General features: G+C 42.9%; 1 protein-coding gene across 2 annotated transcripts in view; it reads right to left on the reverse strand.

The window, feature by feature from the left end:
- Positions 1-19,839, reverse strand: part of SHROOM3 (shroom family member 3) — a 565,109-nt gene that overhangs the window by 47,736 nt on the left and 497,534 nt on the right. The window lies entirely within an intron of this gene.

Genomic DNA, 19,839 nt, shown 5'->3' on the forward strand with positions numbered 1-19,839 from the left:
TCACAGCTGGTAAGTCAATATGTGCAACAAGAAGACGTTTCCTTTAGAACATTTTTGATAAAGAAGGCCTAGTATTGCTGAATAAAAACTGAGCTGAGCTTACTGTACATGCCTACTTCGCAAATGTATTTTTTAATCTGAAACCTGTTACAGTGCATACATAGCCACATTTTTTTGGGGATATTTTTTGCTATTCCCGGGACATTTTCCTTTTTCTTCCTGTTTCAGAGATGCAACAGGTAAAGAGAGGAAATCTCTACAAAATGGAAGGAATCTTACTATTAGGCAGTTGTCATTGAAATAGGCATCCCCACTGGAACATTTCCAATCACCTTTTGTACTAATGATAACTGTAAAAATTGCAAAAAAGTTTTGCATATGCATACACTTTAAAACTGAATTATTTAAAAAGTAAATATTGTCTAAATACAAAAGACACATATTCTTATTTGAATCTTGGTGTACTTTTTGTATTTTTTTAAGATCCCGGCCAAAATTCAGTGTGCATGAAACTTCTGTTATCAAGACCAGTCACTGCTGCTCTACTTCTCCTTGTGTGCAGGGTGACTGGTCTTATCTCCGCCCCCTCTTGTAGTTATCTCCAGCAGCCTGCAGTGGGTGAAGCCTTCTGGGTCCCTCCCACAGTTACTTTCTTTGAACAGGCACAGTGATGATCTCACAAAGTAGTAACCAGGTTTGCAAAGTCATTAGGTGCACACAAAGTGGATTTCTATTTTTTGAGGCAATTGGGGACTGTATATTTAAATTTACGTTTTTGTGCCCAGAGTTCAGCTTTAAGGGCAGCAGCTATTTTACCCCTTTTAGGTGGCACCATTTTCCATAGGCTTGCTCAATTTGTTCCTATTTTTTCAGTTCAGTTCAGTTAAAAGTGTGGTATTTTTGCACTTTCATTTCACCATTTTCCAGGGCCTTGTTTAATTTGGGCAAATTTGTTTGGGGAAATAACAAATCATTTTGTCTTCTAAGGAGCCCCTGGCTATGACAATGGTTCCACCTAATAACCACATTAGGACCACCCGATATATATATTCAGCTTTTCCACTCAAATGCTGCACATTTTCATTTTTAGGTGGCCATTGTTTATGTGATGTGAGTGCGCTCACTGCGTGCTTACAAGATAAAGCCTGAGCTGTCACAGATCGGTAGCAAGGTGGACCAACTTCTGATTATGTGACTGGTGGTCAGCTGATCACTGATCCTTTACCACCCCCCAGGCATTCTGAACTATTTAAAGGGACCTTGGGGCGGGCATGAAGGAGTTCGGCAAGTGCCAAAACAAAGGAGATCAACCATGAGCATGGAGCTCCTTGAAGTGTTTAATTCCGATATTCCTAACCCTTCCCTTATTCTTATTTTTGCTACATCTAGTATTGTTTTATATTATTTTTTTGCACGAGTGTTATGTAGAATATCAAAACCTTGCTTTTGTGTACCAGTGATCAATTATATATAACCCTAAAATATAACCATGCACTGTAACCCCTAATTCTAACCCTAGCCTAATCCTACCTTATTTAATCCATGCTAGGTCCGCTTATTGATCATAGAGTATCGCTGTATGCATACCCAGGTCTTGGATTTGACCCTATTGCAATTATTTCCTAAGCTTTATTTGATATTGGTATACTCCATTGTATAGCGTAGTTCAGCCTTATCTATGCCCAATACCAATTAGCTAGTACTGTGTGTAAGTTTTGGCATGACCGTGTTCCCAGGAATATTTTAAATGTGACAACGTTGTCAATTTTATCATGAATGGTGGAGGCCATTTGGTTTTCTGAAGTTGATTTACTAATTTTAAAATTGAATAATACTTTGGTGAGTCAGTACCCTTCTATATACCAGACAGTAGCTTCTTGTAACTTATCTGTCCGTATTGTATTATTTTTATATAGATTGATATTCAACACTACCTCAACCCTAATCCTAACTCTAATTCTAATCACAACTGTAGGCCTAACCTAACCCTATCCCTAACCTTAGTCCTAATCCTAAACCTAGCCATAACTTAACCTATCCCTAATACTAACCTAAACCCTAGCTCTGACCTAACCCTATCCTAACCTAACCCTAATCCTCATCCTAGCCCTACCTCTAACCCTAGCCCTAACCTAACTAATGTAAGCCCTAACCTAACCCAACATAATATAACCATAACCCTAACTACTTTGAGTGCAACTTTGAAGATGAGGAGTAGGAGGAAGAGGCAGAGGGGGCGTGTTCAATAACAAACAGCTGTTGGGTATGCAGATGTGACTCCTGAATTGTCTAGTCCTACTATCATCACACATTGTACAACCAGAGAAGCAGTCTGGCTCATCCAACATCAGGCCAAGAAAATTAACCTGAGTTTGTCCTCCCAGCAAACAGGCAAAGCAGGCAAATGATGGTGATGATCCTCTCATGAAGACCATAAACAAATTAGCAGAGAAAAGAAGCAACGAAGACACTGATGAATATCACCTGGCTATGGCGATGAACCCACTTATTAAACTATTTCCAATAGAAAGGAGATCAAGCATAACCAAGCAGATCTTCAGAGTGCTCCATTCCCATATTCCTAACCACTCTCTTTGTACTCCACATGCACCTACACCACCACTACCTCCAACACAACAAAAAGTTGTCATATGGTCAGCTGTAGTATCAAGCCTGCCATCACTACCCTATACCAAATATGAAAAAATAGTTGCATAAGCCCTTCTCCTCTCATGGCCAGGGCTCACATTACAAGCATTTTATTGTTGCCCTTTCATGGCACAATTTCCCATGCTCTTGTTTAATATGTTCCTTTTATTTTACAACTGTTTTTGTCTTCTAAAAAGCCAAATATAAACTTAGTTTTAGCACATGGTGTGAGTGTTATTTGGTATATCAAAACCTTGCATTGAGTACCTGTAGTTAATTATAAATAATTCTAACCCTAACATACATGCTAACCCCTAACCCTAACCTAACCCTAGCCCTAGCCAAACACTAGTCATAGCTAGGGATGATCAAACTTTTCAAAAGTTCGGTTCGACCAGAACACCAGAACTTTCAGAAAGTTCGGCCCGGATTTCAGAACCCCATTGAAATCAATGGGACCCGAACTTCGGTAATCAAAAAACCCCATTTTGAAGCCCTAATACCTAATAAATGCCCCTAAAAAGTGCCTAGGGTTCTGGGTCATGCCCCAGAGACTATTAATCACACAAAAAAAAGTTCTTAAAAATTGTCATTTTTGATAGAAAGCCAATTATTGAAAAAATTATTGAAAAAAAATGAGATTTTTTTATTTTGACTTTGGATTTAGTGTCTGGGGGGTCTAAAAGGTCTAAAAAGTGAACCTGTGAAGTTTCAGCTCTGTAGCATGTCCAGAATCAGAAAAAAAAGATTGTTTCTATTAGGTCACTTATAGAACAGGGATATGGCTTCGCTATTTTCACACCTTGCTGGTTTTGTAGCAAGCGTTTTTTTGGGCATTTTTTGGGGGTTATTGGAGGCAGGCATAACATCAGAACTTCTGTGTAGGGATATATATATACACACACACTTATATGTATATATACACATACACATATATAGGTGTGAAAGTAGCAGAACACTATACTTGCGCTAATAAAATAATTAACACCAATATGGCTCCGCTCCTTTCACACCTATATGTGTGTATATGTATAATACATATAAGTGTGTGTATATATATACCCCTATACACAAGTTCAGATGTTTTGCCTCCCTCCAAAGACCCCAAAAAAATGCCCAAAAAAACGCCTGCGCCAAAAAAAAAAAAAAACTCCCAGGTGTTTTATTGCAGGCTTTTTTTGGGCATTTTTTTGGGGTCTTTGGAGTCAGGCAAAACATCTGAACTTGTGTATAGGGGTATATATAGACACACATGTATGTATATATACACCTACACACATATAGGTGTGAAAGGAGCGGAGCCATATAGGTGTTAATTATTTTATTAGCGCAAGCATAGTGTTCTGCTATTTTCACACCTATATATGTGTAGGTGTATATAGACATACATGTGTGTGTATATATACCCCTATACAGTTCAGATGTCATGCCTGACTCCAAAGACCACAAAAAAATGCCCCAAAAAAAGCCTGCAATAACACACCTGGGCGTTTTTTTTTTTTTTGGTGCAGGCGTTTTTTTGGGCATTTTTTTGGGGTCTTTGGAGTCAGGCAAAACATCTGAACTTGTGTATAGGGGTATATATATATACACACACATGTATGTATATATACACCTACACATATATAGGTGTGAAAATAGCAGTACACTATGCTTGCGCTAATGAAATAATTAACAGGCATATGACTCCTCTCCTATAACACCTATATATGTGTATGTGTATATACATATACATACATGTGTGTGTATATATATACCCCTATACACAAGTTCAGATGTTTTGCCTGACTCCAAAGACCCCCAAAAAATGCCCAAAAAAAACGCCTGTGCCAAAAAAAACGCCCAGGTGTGTTATTGCAGGCTTTTTTTTGGGGCATTTTTTTGTGGTCTTTGGAGTCAGGCATGACATCTGAACTGTATAGGGGTATATATATACACACACATGTATGTCTATATACACCTACACATATATAGGTGACCCCAAAAAAATGCCCAAAAAAAAGCCTGCAATAAAACACCTAGGCTTTTTTTTTTGCCGCAGGCGTTTTTTTGGGCATTTTTTTGGGGTCTTTGGAGGGAGGCAAAACATCTGAACTTGTGTATAGGGGGTATATATACACATACACTTATATGTATTATACACATACACACATATAGGTGTGAAAGGAGCGGAGCCATATGCCTGTTAATAATTTGATTAGCGCAAGCATAGTGTTCTGCTATTTTCACACCTATATGTGTGTAGGTGTATATATACATACATGTGTGTGTGTATATATACCCCTTTACACAAGTTCAGATGTCATGCCTGACTCCAAACTTGTCCTCAAAAAAGCCCTATAGACGCCTGCAGCAAAAAGCAGGCTGACCGGCGAGAAGCCATATCGCTGCTCTGAAAGTCACATAAGAAAAAACGATCTTTTCTCCATAGCGGTCACCCTGAAATGGAAGGGTTTGGTCACCCTGCCATAGCAGTCAGTGTCAGTTCACCCTACACTACAGTCACCCTGGCACTTAACACTTTCCCTACAGAAACTTGATTTTTGAAGCTAACTAAAGTGGAAAAGAGCACCCTAACTACACTAGATATCCCTTTCCTCACACTAGTAATTGCTAAATGACACTTTCACTCTCTTCCATGCCCCTGTATGCTTCCACTCTCTTCCATGTCCCTGTATTACAATGCTAGGAATTTGGCGGGGCTATCTTATATACTGGGGGGCGTATTCACTAATGATTGGCCTCTGGACCCCCTAGTCACTTCAATCACATTCCTAGCATTATCCTGTCCCCTCAATTGGCTTTTACTAATGGTTCTGGTCCAATCACAGGCTTTTAAAGCCCATTTCCTGGCCCATTGCATTTTGGATCGGTTCTAGTTGCCGAATTCCGAACTTTTTCAGCAAAAAGTTCTAAATTCGGCCGAACCACGAACAGTCAATGTACGGGTCAAACCGATGGTCGACCCGAACCGTTCGATCATCCCTAGTCATAGCCCTAACCCTAGCCTACCCTAACCCTAGCTCGAACCCTAGCTTAACCTTAGCCCTGATCTAACCCTCCTTCAAACCCTAACCTAATCAAGCCCTAACCTTAAACCCTGTGATAACCCTAGCCCTAAGCTAACCCTAACTATAACCCTTGCCCTAAGCTAACCATAACATTAATTCTAACCCTAGCCCTATTCTAAATCCTAACCCTATCTCAAACCATAACCCTAGTCCTAACCTTACCCTAGGCTTAGCTTTAACCCTTAGTATAGTCCTGACCTAGCCCTAACCCTAGCCCTAGCCTTAACCAAAACCTAACTTAACACTAGATATTAATGTTTACTTCAATTTCCTGCAATAAGTACAACTTTAAAGTTGAGGAAAAGGAGGCAGAGGGGGAGGTTTGTGTTCAACAACCGACTGCCATGGCTGCCGGGTCTATGGATGCGACTCCTGAGGTGTCTAGTCCTACCATCATCTCACAAGAAACCATTGTGCAACTTGTGGAACAGTCTGGCTCATCCAGCATTAAGCCAACATAGCATCAGTCCCAGGCATAGGAAAAGAGGTGCACATACCATCAGCTCGCTACTCCGGTACATCGTTCAGAGTTTGGCCACTCCACACAGGGTCTGCAATCCTCTGTATCATTTATGTTATTTTTGCACTTTCATTACATCATATTCAGTAATCTTGTTGAACGCGTCCTTGGAAAATTACTAGTATGTTATTTTTGCACTTTCATGGCACCATTTTCTGTGCCTTTGTTTATTCAATTATGCCTATTTCTGGGAAATTACAAGTGGTTTTGTCTTCTAAAGAACCATTTAAAAACCTAGATTGTTAGCGAATGGCATGAGTTATCTTTTATATATCAATATATCCTAATTATAACCTAACCCTAATCCGGAACCCTGATCCCATATCTAACCCTAATCGTAACCATAGCCCAAAGCTAACCCTATCCATAACCTCATAACCCTAGCCTCATTCTAGCCCTAACCCTAACTATAGCCATAGCCTAGCCATAACTCTATTCTCTTTGTAGGTAGCACAAAGAATGGAATGAAATTTCCTCTAAATAAAGAGAAAAAGTGCAGAGATTACCCCATTGTTGCTTACATATACAAGGAATTTCAGGGTTGTGACCAATTATGCTTCATTTTATCAGGGTCCAAGTCCACAGGTCATGCTGGCTGGATAACCAGGATTCTGGGAACCAACCATGACCGCACACAAACTAATGGTATCATTGTTAGAGTGGATTTTCCTTTTCCTCAATCAAATGCAATAAGATATTAAATGCTGCAGATCAGATAATATTGTCACACTGTACCAACTCATTTTAAAAGCAATTAAACCTTTGTATAATGCCTGAAATGATACAGAGAAATGAATGCAGATATCACTATCTGCTCCTAATATGAATGTAATTTAATCCAACATGTAGTTACATTGAGTTGTACAGATCCAGTAGCAGTGATATGATAAGAAATAGCCATTATGAAAGAATACAGCAGTGTTTCACAACTACTGTCTACAAGAAATCTCAACCGATAATGTTTTTAAGATTTCCTTAATCATTTTTTATTAACATCACTGGCCGCCTTATTCAATAAAGGGTTCTACATTCTTAAAGTATGGCTAAACTGTGTCTCGAAATATTGAAGCAAAAGATGGCCAGGTAGCAAGCATGTTTAAGCAATGGTAGCCTCAATTTTTTTCAGGACAAGTTTACATAAAGCACAGAATTATTGAGTTTACTTTGCTGAAGTCACACTAGTACAACATGATTTTTTTGGTTATTAGCCCTTAGAATTTAAAATTAATTAATAACCTAAAACATGACATGTACTTAAAGAATAGAGTTAAGAAGCACTTGTATTTACTGTCCATGTTGTACATGTCCATATTATGTTGAGATTTGCTAAAGGTTGTCTGAAAGCCTTTCCTGATCACATGCATTCTTTCAAACCATCATCTGAAAATTGTTTCATGACAGAAAGTAATGCCTGGACTTTTTTAGAAACATGGCACCAAATGAACATTAAATGGATAGGAAGTGATGCTTTAATTTGTCACATTTGATATCACAGCACATATGGCCACCTAATTGGGGTCCTTGCATGATTATCTCAGGAATGTACCATGTTAGGTTAGAGAGGACATCTATGAATCATTGGCACAAGAGGTAACATAAAGCCATATCACTGGGACAAGTTCTAGCCCTTAAAAAATTGAAATACAACTCTGCACCAAAACTGTGTTATAAATCTAAACTATTTAAACCCCTATTCACTTGTCTTTTTCAATCTAAACTGCTAAGCAAAGTTTGGCCATAATTACCTCTTAGCTGGTCCAGTACTTGACTGCTTCCATATTTTTCACAGACAACCCCATTTTCAGAATTGACCCCTTTAAATATGTTATTCTGTGTTCCTGGTTTAACGACTGTATGCAGTACTTGTCTTATCATCTGTAACAGCCTATGTGTTGCACATCTGTACGCAGAACCCACAAGGTTTTTGGTCTTAGGCCCCTTTGAGACGGAGCAGAATCCGTCCAAGCAGATCCACCTGCTTAGCGGGGGATCTCTCTGCTGATCCCTGCCGAGCAGGCAGATGACAGGTCCGTGTCTGCTCCGCTATGCAGAGTGGACACAGCCCGCTGTTCTTTATGGGGCAGTGGGAATGGAAAAGGACTGCCTGTCTGTTTCTATCCGATTGTCATCCGATGCGCCAGACAGATGGGAAACGGATCCCCATCCACCTGTTTTTAGTGGACCCGATGGCAGAAGATGACAGTGGATACATGTCCACTGAAATCCGCCGCACCAAAGAGAACGATGAGTCCGTTTTTCAGGCGGACTCGATCAGGCCACTAGTGTGAAAGGGGCCAATTAGATATACAGTCATATCAGTCATTGAGAAAACAATAATGTTCTTACCATACTCTACTACTCTATGATCATTCCCTATATTTATTTACATTAATATAGATAGTGTACCTGGCGGGATTCAAACCATCTAGCCCCTTCAATTATAACTAAAGGCAACACTTTTTTTTTAGTTTAGGTAGTAATAACAAAACCTGTTGTATTGTTTTTTTTTTTTTTTTTTTAAGTTTTATTGCTGTCTGTGCTCCATTAGAGAGATTCACCATCTCTATTTGTCCTATTTACTGTTATCATCGAAAGGGAAAGTATAAAAGAATCCAGAGATTTGAGTTGACATCAGATAAGTAATAGAGGGGAAATCTTCCAATGCGGATACTAGTTCTGGTGACCCTGGTGACACCCCTGTATTCCATCACTTTGGTGGGAAGATTTGCTTTTAGTTATACTGTACCGTAAGCAGGAAAGAGGGTGGGGGTTGAATGAGGCTGATAGATATACAGAGCGCCACCTAGTGGTCATTATACAAATCTGTATTTTTAATACAATAATAAAAATAACATATAAATACAAGTTGCGCTAGAAAGTGAAAAACATATGTGATTATGTAAAAATTTCCAAAATAAAGTCCATGTATGAGTAAACAGCACGTCTGGCGAAATTTTCTGTACAGGTACCGCTTACCAAAGGCAAATGATGTATGAGCCCAAAAACTCCAAGGGGTCCACAGGAACCAGATGTCAGTCGGACTCCGTATTTCTGAGTGGATCTCCTCAGTGTTGGGTATTCATGTGAAATATAAATGGAAAGTGTTGCAAAAAAAAAAAACAAAAAAGAGAAGAAGGCCTCCCCCAATAGGACTGCAGCTTACCAAAAGGAAAATAAATTGAGCATATAGATCCCAACCGTGTCACCGAAGAGGGCTGACATGCATATGCCCTTACCAGCTCCAAATGATGTAAGGCAGAGAAACTCCAAATCCGACTAAGCAGTTCCACTGAGGGCACAGCTCCAGATACTATATGTCAAAAACACTCCAGACCAGACGCTTCCAATGGGACCGCTGATATAGGCTCAGCATACAGATGGTAACAGCCGTGAATTGAAAGAGAGGTAGACCATAGTGTAAAACCCACGGACAATTTATTGAGAAACAAAGGGCAAACACTTACAAACATGAAGATCACAATAGCCAAAGGAGAGAGGTATGGAGCCACCGGCCGGACGGCTCTGCTCGCCCGTTCCTTCGTAGGACTGTAGCGTATAGGTGACGTCAGCACGCCGTGACTTGACGCGTTTCATTTTTTTTTGCAACACTTTCCATTACTCTGGTAAGGAGTATTTTCACAGGATTGGAGGTGTCTATGTCTTCTACCATCACTACTATTAGCACTTTTCTGATATTCCTATCACCCGGGGTGTTTATTCAATTTTTTGTGGTTTTACGCTATGGCGTTTTTCAATTTATATTTCACATGAATACCCAACACTGAGGAGATCCACTCAGAAATACGGAGTCCGACTGACATCTGGTTCCTGTGGACCCCTTGGAGTTTTTGGGCTCATACATCATTTGCCTTTGGTAAGCGGTACCTGTACAGAAAATTTCGCCAGACGTGCTGTTTACTCATACGTGGACTTTATTTTGGAAATTTTTACATAATCACATATGTTTTTCACTTTCTAGCGCAACTTGTATTTATATATTGTTTTTAAGGTGATAGTCACACTTGAAGTTGCAGCTCCATTTTTAGTTGGTTTAGCGCAGTTGTTTACATTTTTTCAATAAAAATAACATATTTAATATAAACACAACATTAATGACTCAAAAATGTGAAAGATTAGCATTTATAACTTAAAGTGATCGTAAAGCCTTGTAAAAAACAAACAAAAAAAAAACAAACATGTTATACTTACCTCCTCTGTGCAGTTGGTTTTGCACAGGGCAGACCCGATCCTTCTCTTCTCGGGTCTTCTTTTCACTGCTCCTGGCTAGGGTTGAGCGGACACCTAGATGTCCGTGTTCGACGGGTTCGGCCGAACTTTAAAAAAAAGTCCGGGTCCGTGTCCCGGACTTTTACCGAACTTTTCCTGGACACCGAACCCCATTGAAGTCAATGGGGACCCGAACTTTAAGGCACTAAAATGGCTCTAAAACACCAAAGGAAAGGGCTAGAGTGCTGCAAATGGCAGCAAAACGTAATTAAGAGCATGGCAAGTGCTCTGCAAACAAATGTGGATAGGGAAATAACTTAAAACAACAAAAAAAACAGAAAAATAAAACAATGTTCTTCTTCATCTCTGAAGGACGAGGCCCATATGGAGTAGGAGGGAGGTTGAGGTGGTGGTGGATGTGGCGGTGACATAGGCATGCGCACAGGGTGTGCCGGGTGTGCCTGGGCACACCCTAATCACCTAGGGCACATAGCATTGCCAGTGAGGAGATGGGAAAGATCTCCCTCGGACCTGCTCTGCTCTATTTCTCTTTGCCTACAGGTACATGGCCCCGATACATTACTCTCCCTGCTGGCAAACACATGCATGTGTATTTCAACTTTGGGGTGCACACCTTAATGCAATAGGCTGCGCACACCTATGGGCGGTGTAGGTGGAAGCGGCGGTGGAGGAGGACCAGGGCCGGATTAAGAGCATCATGGGCTTGGTGCTGAGGATTTTGAAGGGCCTTAAGGGCCGTGCCTTGCCATGCACCCAGAGGAGGAAGGGTGCAGCCATGCATGCCTAATTCAACATGGGATGCTGTCTCTGAAGCCCATAAACACATCCATGCATCGGCAACTGTCCCTCCTTGTCCGGCCTTCGCGCTGTGTGGGGAGGTTCTGAGGGTGCTGCCTGGGGAAGCGAGCATAGAAGCCAGACTTCTGTGTTTACAAGTGACAGAAGAGCGGTAACAGTGAATATGGCCAACCCGGGGCCTATATAAAAGGTAGGGGCCTGGAGCTGCAGCTCCAATAGCCCCTACGTTAATCTGGCCCTGAGGAGGAGGACGAGGTAGCCAACACTGCTTCTTTTCACAAATTTTAAATGAGGGTACACCCCAAAAGAGTGAGAAAGAGCAAAAATGGAACAATGGGTGGGTAAGGTCGGTATCCATTGCTATTCTGCACAAGGTACGGAAAAGTCCCGTGGGATCCATGCCTGGTTCATTTTAATGAACGTGAGCTTGTCCACATTGTCTCTGGACAGGCGGCTGCGCTTGTCTGTTATAACGCCCCCAGCCGTGCTAAATACCCGTTCAGATAATACACTGGCTGCAGGGCACGCCAGCACCTCCAAGGCGTAAAGGGCAAGCTCAGGCCATGTGCCCAATTTGGAGACCCAGAAGTTGAAGGGGGCAGACCCCTCATTCACTACATGGAGGCGTGTGCACACATACTGCTCCACCATGTTGGTAAAATGCTGCCTCCTGCTAAGACGTTCCATCTGAGCTGCTGGTGCTGCTGTTTGTTGTGGCGTGCTGACAAAGCTTTTCCACATTTTGGCCATGCTAACCCTGCCTTCTGAGGTGCTGGCGGTGCCCTGGTTGCGTTGGCGACCTCCTCCTCCTCTGCCTTGTGCTTCCACTGCGGCCCCGCTGTCAGATGGGAATGCCAGCAGCATGGCGTCTACCAGCGTGCGCTTGTACTCGCGCATCTTGCGATCGCGCTCCAGTGAGTGAATTAAGGACGGTACGTTGTCCTTGTAACGGGGATCCAGCAGCGTGGCCACCCAGTAATCAGCACAAGTTAGAATGTGGGCAACTCGGCGGTCGTTGTGGAGACACTGCAGCATGTAATCGCTCATGTGTGCCAGGCTGCCCAGAGGCAACGAAAGGCTGTCCTCTGTGGGAGGTGTATTGTCCGTGTCCTCTGTATCCCCCCAGCCACGCACCAGTGATGGCCATGAGCTGGCCTGGGTGCCACCCTGCTGTGAACATGGTTCCATCTCCTCCTCCAGCTCCTCCTCCTCCTCCTCCAGAACTGTGCCCCTGCTGGACAATTGTGTCCCTGGCGTTTGTGTGTGCAGGAACCCACCCTCGGAGCCCCTTGCGAATGACTGCCCTGAAAGCCTTGGAAATGTTACCTCTTCATCCTCCTCCTCCTCCTCATCCTGTGCCACATCCTCTTCCATCATCGCCCGAATTGTTTTTTCAAGGAGGCATAGAAGTGGGATAGTTAAGCTGAGAACGGCGTCATTGCCACTGGCCATGTTGGTGGAGTACTCAAAACAGCGCAACAAGGCACACAGGTCTCGCATGGAGGCCCAGTTATTGGTGGTGAAGTGGTGCTGTTCCGCAGAGCGACTCACGCGTGCGTGCTGCAGCTGAAACTCCACTATGGCCTGCTGCTGCTCGCACAGTCTTTCCAGCATGTGCAAGGTGGAGTTCCACCTTGTGGGCACGTCACATATGAGGCGGTGAGCGGGAAGGCCGAAGTTACGCTGCAGCGCTGCCAGGCGAGCAGCAGCAGGGTGAGAACGCCGAAAGTGCGCACAAACGGCCCGCACTTTCTGCAGCAGCTCTGACATATCGGGTAGTTTTTAAGGAACCTCTGCACCACCAAATTCAGCACATGCGCCAGGCAAGGGATGTGCGTCAAACCGGCTAGGCCCAGAGCTGCTATGAGATTTCGCCCGTTATCGCACACCACCAGGCCAGGCTTGAGGCTCGCTGGCAGCAACCACTCATTTGTCTGCTGTTCTATGCTCCTCCACAACTCCTGCGCGGTGTGTGGTTTGTCCCCCAAACAGGCAAGTTGTAAAACTGCCTGCTGTCGTTTACCCCTGGCCGTGCTGAAGTTGGTAGTGAAGGTGTTACGCTGTCCGGATGAGGAGGCGGTAGAGGATGAGGAAGCGGAGTAGGAGGAGTTAGGAACAGGAGGCAAACTGAAGCGCCCCGCAATCCTCGGTGGTGGAAGGACATGCGCCAAATTGCTATCCGCCTCAGGCCCATCCGCCACTGCATTTACCCAGTGTGCCGTTAGGGAGATATAACGCCCCTGACCGTGCTTACTGGTCCACGTATCGGTAGTTAGGTGGACCTTGGCACAGATGGCGTTGCGCAGTGCACACCTGATTTTTTCCCCCACTTGGTTGTGCAGGGAAGGGATGGCTTGCCTGGAAAAGTAGTGGCGGCTGGGCACGACGTACTGTGGGACAGCCACCGACATAAGGTTTTTAAAACTGTGCGTCTCCACCAGACGGAATGACAGCATTTCAAAGGCCAATAATTTTGAAATGCTGGCATTCAGGGCCAGGGATCGCGGGTGGGTAGGGGGGTACTTCCTCTTCCTCTCAAGTGTTTGGGAGATGGAAAGCTGAACGCTTCCACGGGACATTGTGGAGATATTTGTTGGTGACCCAGGTGGTGGTGTTGCTGACAGATCGTCTGTTTGCGGGGTGGCAGGTGCCGGTATCACTACAGATGTGGCTGGAGCGGCCGAGACTGCAGCAGAAGAGGAAGCAGGATGAGCCAGAGACGTTTCTTGGTTTTGAAGGTGTGTACTCCACTGCAGCTCGTGCTTTGCACTTAGATGCCTGATCATGTAGGTTGTGCTCAGGTTGAGAAGGTTTATGCCTCGCTTCAAGCTCTGATTGCACATCGGCTGCAGGTGCCAACTGTGACCTTTCTGCAGTAGACTGGGTGGGAGACAATGTGAAGGAACTGGAGGCACTGTCAGCAGCAAACCAATCTACTATCGCCTCCACTTGTTCTGGCCTCATCACTTCTAGGGGCGTATGATGCCCTACCAAATACTGATGCAGGTTCTGTCGCCTACTCACACTTGAGGAAGGTGTTTCACTTGTGCGTGTAGCTGGCACAGATCGACCACGTCCTCTCCTTGCAACAGGAGCTCTACCAGCAGCACCACGACCCAGGCCACGGCCCTTATTTGACGGTCTCCTCATATTTCTGTAATTTAAGATCTTGCCCTAGAAAGGTTTTTATTGAATAGCGGAATAGGAAATATGATCCAAAAAAGTGTATGTATCTCGCACGTACAAAACCACACTAGGCCCCAATTACTATTGTTTCTACCCCTAAAAGGATGGATGAGGAGTAGGAGGAGTATGGAACAGACAGCACCCTCAAATCTTCAGAAGTATGAGATGAACCTCAAAAACTTGGAAAGGTGGATCTCACACGTACCGACACAGACTATCCCGCAATTCAATTGATCCTCAAAGGTTTTTATTGAATAGCGGAATAGGAAATATGATCAAAAAAAGTGTATGTATCTCGCACGTACACCACCACACTAGGCCCCAATTACTATTGTTTGTTCCCCCTAAAAGGATGGTTGAGCAGTAGGAGGAGGAGTATGGAACAGGCAGCACCCTCAAATCTTCAGAAGTATGAGATGAACCCCAAAAACTTGGAAAGGTGGATCTCACACGTACCGACACAGACTATCACGCAATTTAATTGATCCCCAAAGGTTTTAATTGAATAGCGGAATAGAAAATATGATCAAAAAGAAAGTGTATGTATCTCACACGTACACCACCACACTAGGCCCCAATTACTATTGTTTGTACCCCTAAAAGGATGGTTGAGCAGTAGGAGGAGGAGTATGGAACAGGCAGCACCCTCAAATCTTCAGAAGTATGAGATGAACCCCAAAAACTTGGAAAGGTGGATCTCACACGTACCGACACAGACTATCACGCAATTTAATTGATCCCCAAAGGTTTTAATTGAATAGCGGAATAGAAAATATGATCAAAAAGAAAGTGTATGTATCTCACACGTACACCACCACACTAGGCCCCAATTAATATTGTTTGTACCCCTAAAAGGATGGTTGAGGAGTAGGAGGAGGAGTATGGAACAGGCAGCACCCTCAAATCTTCAGAAGTATGAGATGAACCCCAAAAACTTGGAAAGGTGGATCTCACACGTACCGACACAGACTATCACGCAATTTAATTGATCCCCAAAGGTTTTAATTGAATAGCGGAATAGAAAATATGATCAAAAAGAAAGTGTATGTATCTCACACGTACACCACCACACTAGGCCCCAATTACTATTGTTTGTACCCCTAAAAGGATGGTTGAGGAGTAGGAGGAGGAGTATGGAACAGGCAGCACCCTCAAATCTTCAGAAGTATGAGATGAACCCCAAAAACTTGGAAAGGTGGATCTCACACGTACCAACACAGACTATCACGCAATTTAATTGATCCCCAAAGGTTTTAATTGAATAGCGGAATAGAAAATATGATCAAAAAGAAAGTGTATGTATCTCACACGTACACCACCACACTAGGCCCCAATTACTATTGTTTGTACCCCTAAAAGGATGGTTGAGCAGTAGGAGGAGGAGTATGGAACAGGCAGCACCCTCAAATCTTCAGAAGTATGAGATGAACCCCAAACACTTGGAAAGGTGGATCTCACACGTACCGACACAGACTATCACGCAATTTAATTGATCCCCAAAGGTTTTAATTGAATAGCGGAATAGAAAATATGATCAAAAAGAAAGTGTATGTATCTCACACGTACACCACCACACTAGGCCCCAATTACTATTGTTTGTACCCCTAAAAGGATGGTTGAGGAGTAGGAGGAGGAGTATGGAACAGGCAGCACCCTCAAATCTTCAGAAGTATGAGATGAACCCCAAAAACTTGGAAAGGTGGATCTCACACGTACCGACACAGACTATCACGCAATTTAATTGATCCCCAAAGGTTTTAATTGAATAGCGGAATAGAAAATATGATTAAAAAGAAAGTGTATGTATCTCACACGTACACCACCACACTAGGCCCCAATTACTATTGTTTGTACCCCTAAAAGGATGGTTGAGCAGTAGGAGGAGGAGTATGGAACAGGCAGCACCCTCAAATCTTCAGAAGTATGAGATGAACCCCAAAAACTTGGAAAAGTGGATCTCACACGTACCGACACAGACTATCACGCAATTTAATTGATCCCCAAAGGTTTTAATTGAATAGCGGAATAGAAAATATGATCAAAAAGAAAGTGTATGTATCTCACACGTACACCACCACACTAGGCCCCAATTACTATTGTTTGTACCCCTAAAAGAATGGTTGAGCAGTAGGAGGAGGAGTATGGAACAGGCAGCACCCTCAAATCTTCAGAAGTATGAGATGAACCCCAAAAACTTGGAAAGGTGGATCTCACACGTACCGACACAGACTATCACGCAATTTAATTGATCCCCAAAGGATTTAATTGAATAGCGGAATAGAAAATATGATCAAAAAGAAAGTGTATGTATCTCACACGTACACCACCACACTAGGCCCCAATTACTATTGTTTGTACCCCTAAAAGGATGGTTGAGCAGTAGGAGGAGGAGTATGGAACAGGCAGCACCCTCAAATCTTCAGAAGTATGAGATGAACCCCAAAAACTTGGAAAGGTGGATCTCACACGTACCGACACAGACTATCACGCAATTTAATTGATCCCCAAAGGTTTTAATTGAATAGCGGAATAGAAAATATGATCAAAAAGAAAGTGTATGTATCTCACACGTACACCACCACACTAGGCCCCAATTACTATTGTTTGTACCCCTAAAAGGATGGTTGAGGAGTAGGAGGAGGAGTATGGAACAGGCAGCACCCTCAAATCTTCAGAAGTATGAGATGAACCCCAAAAACTTGGAAAGGTGGATCTCACACGTACCGACACAGACTATCACGCAATTTAATTGATCCCCAAAGTTTTTAATTGAATAGCGGAATAGAAAATATGATCAAAAAGAAAGTGTATGTATCTCACACGTACACCACCACACTAGGCCCCAATTACTATTGTTTGTACCCCTAAAAGGATGGTTGAGCAGTAGGAGGAGGAGTATGGAACAGGCAGCACCCTCAAATCTTCAGAAGTATGAGATGAACCCCAAAAACTTGGAAAGGTGGATCTCACACGTACCGACACAGACTATCACGCAATTTAATTGATCCCCAAAGGTTTTAATTGAATAGCGGAATAGAAAATATGATCAAAAAGAAAGTGTATGTATCTCACACGTACACCACCACACTAGGCCCCAATTACTATTGTTTGTACCCCTAAAAGGATGGTTGAGGAGTAGGAGGAGGAGTATGGAACAGGCAGCACCCTCAAATCTTCAGAAGTATGAGATGAACCCCAAAAACTTGGAAAGGTGGATCTCACACGTACCGACACAGACTATCACGCAATTTAATTGATCCCCAAAGGTTTTAATTGAATAGCGGAATAGAAAATATGATCAAAAAGAAAGTGTATGTATCTGACACGTACACCACCACACTAGGCCCCAATTACTATTGTTTGTACCCCTAAAAGGATGGTTGAGGAGTAGGAGGAGGAGTATGGAACAGGCAGCACCCTCAAATCTTCAGAAGTATGAGATGAACCCCAAAAACTTGGAAAGGTGGATCTCACACGTACCGACACAGACTATCACGCAATTTAATTGATCCCCAAAGGATTTAATTGAATAGCGGAATAGAAAATATGATCAAAAAGAAAGTGTATGTATCTCACACGTACACCACCACACTAGGCCCCAATTACTATTGTTTGTACCCCTAAAAGGATGGTTGAGCAGTAGGAGGAGGAGTATGGAACAGGCAGCACCCTCAAATCTTCAGAAGTATGAGATGAACCCCAAAAACTTGGAAAGGTGGATCTCACACGTACCGACACAGACTATCACGCAATTTAATTGATCCCCAAAGGTTTTAATTGAATAGCGGAATAGAAAATATGATCAAAAAGAAAGTGTATGTATCTCACACGTACACCACCACACTAGGCCCCAATTACTATTGTTTGTACCCCTAAAAGGATGGTTGAGGAGTAGGAGGAGGAGTATGGAACAGGCAGCACCCTCAAATCTTCAGAAGTATGAGATGAACCCCAAAAACTTGGAAAGGTGGATCTCACACGTACCGACACAGACTATCACGCAATTTAATTGATCCCCAAAGTTTTTAATTGAATAGCGGAATAGAAAATATGATCAAAAAGAAAGTGTATGTATCTCACACGTACACCACCACACTAGGCCCCAATTACTATTGTTTGTACCCCTAAAAGGATGGTTGAGCAGTAGGAGGAGGAGTATGGAACAGGCAGCACCCTCAAATCTTCAGAAGTATGAGATGAACCCCAAAAACTTGGAAAGGTGGATCTCACACGTACCGACACAGACTATCACGCAATTTAATTGATCCCCAAAGGTTTTAATTGAATAGCGGAATAGAAAATATGATCAAAAAGAAAGTGTATGTATCTCACACGTACACCACCACACTAGGCCCCAATTACTATTGTTTGTACCCCTAAAAGGATGGTTGAGGAGTAGGAGGAGGAGTATGGAACAGGCAGCACCCTCAAATCTTCAGAAGTATGAGATGAACCCCAAAAACTTGGAAAGGTGGATCTCACACGTACCGACACAGACTATCACGCAATTTAATTGATCCCCAAAGGTTTTAATTGAATAGCGGAATAGAAAATATGATCAAAAAGAAAGTGTATGTATCTGACACGTACACCACCACACTAGGCCCCAGTTACTATTGTTTGTACCCCTAAAAGGATGGTTGAGGAGTAGGAGGAGGAGTATGGAACAGGCAGCACCCTCAAATCTTCAGAAGTATGAGATGAACCCCAAAAACTTGGAAAGGTGGATCTCACACGTACCGACACAGACTATCACGCAATTTAATTGATCCCCAAAGGTTTTAATTGAATAGCGGAATAGAAAATATGATCAAAAAGAAAGTGTATGTATCTCACACGTACACCACCACACTAGGCCCCAATTACTATTGTTTGTACCCCTAAAAGGATGGTTGAGGAGTAGGAGGAGGAGTATGGAACAGGCAGCACCCTCAAATCTTCAGAAGTATGAGATGAACCCCAAAAACTTGGAAAGGTGGATCTCACACGTACCGACACAGACTATCACGCAATTTAATTGATCCCCAAAGGATTTAATTGAATAGCGGAATAGAAAATATGATCAAAAAGAAAGTGTATGTATCTCACACGTACACCACCACACTAGGCCCCAATTACTATTGTTTGTACCCCTAAAAGGATGGTTGAGCAGTAGGAGGAGGAGTATGGAACAGGCAGCACCCTCAAATCTTCAGAAGTATGAGATGAACCCCAAAAACTTGGAAAGGTGGATCTCACACGTACCGACACAGACTATCACGCAATTTAATTGATCCCCAAAGGTTTTAATTGAATAGCGGAATAGAAAATATGATCAAAAAGAAAGTGTATGTATCTCACACGTACACCACCACACTAGGCCCCAAT

Source organism: Pelophylax lessonae, assembly GCF_965119305.1.
Source record: "Pelophylax lessonae genome assembly, chromosome: 1".
Taxonomy (NCBI): domain Eukaryota; kingdom Metazoa; phylum Chordata; class Amphibia; order Anura; family Ranidae; genus Pelophylax; species Pelophylax lessonae.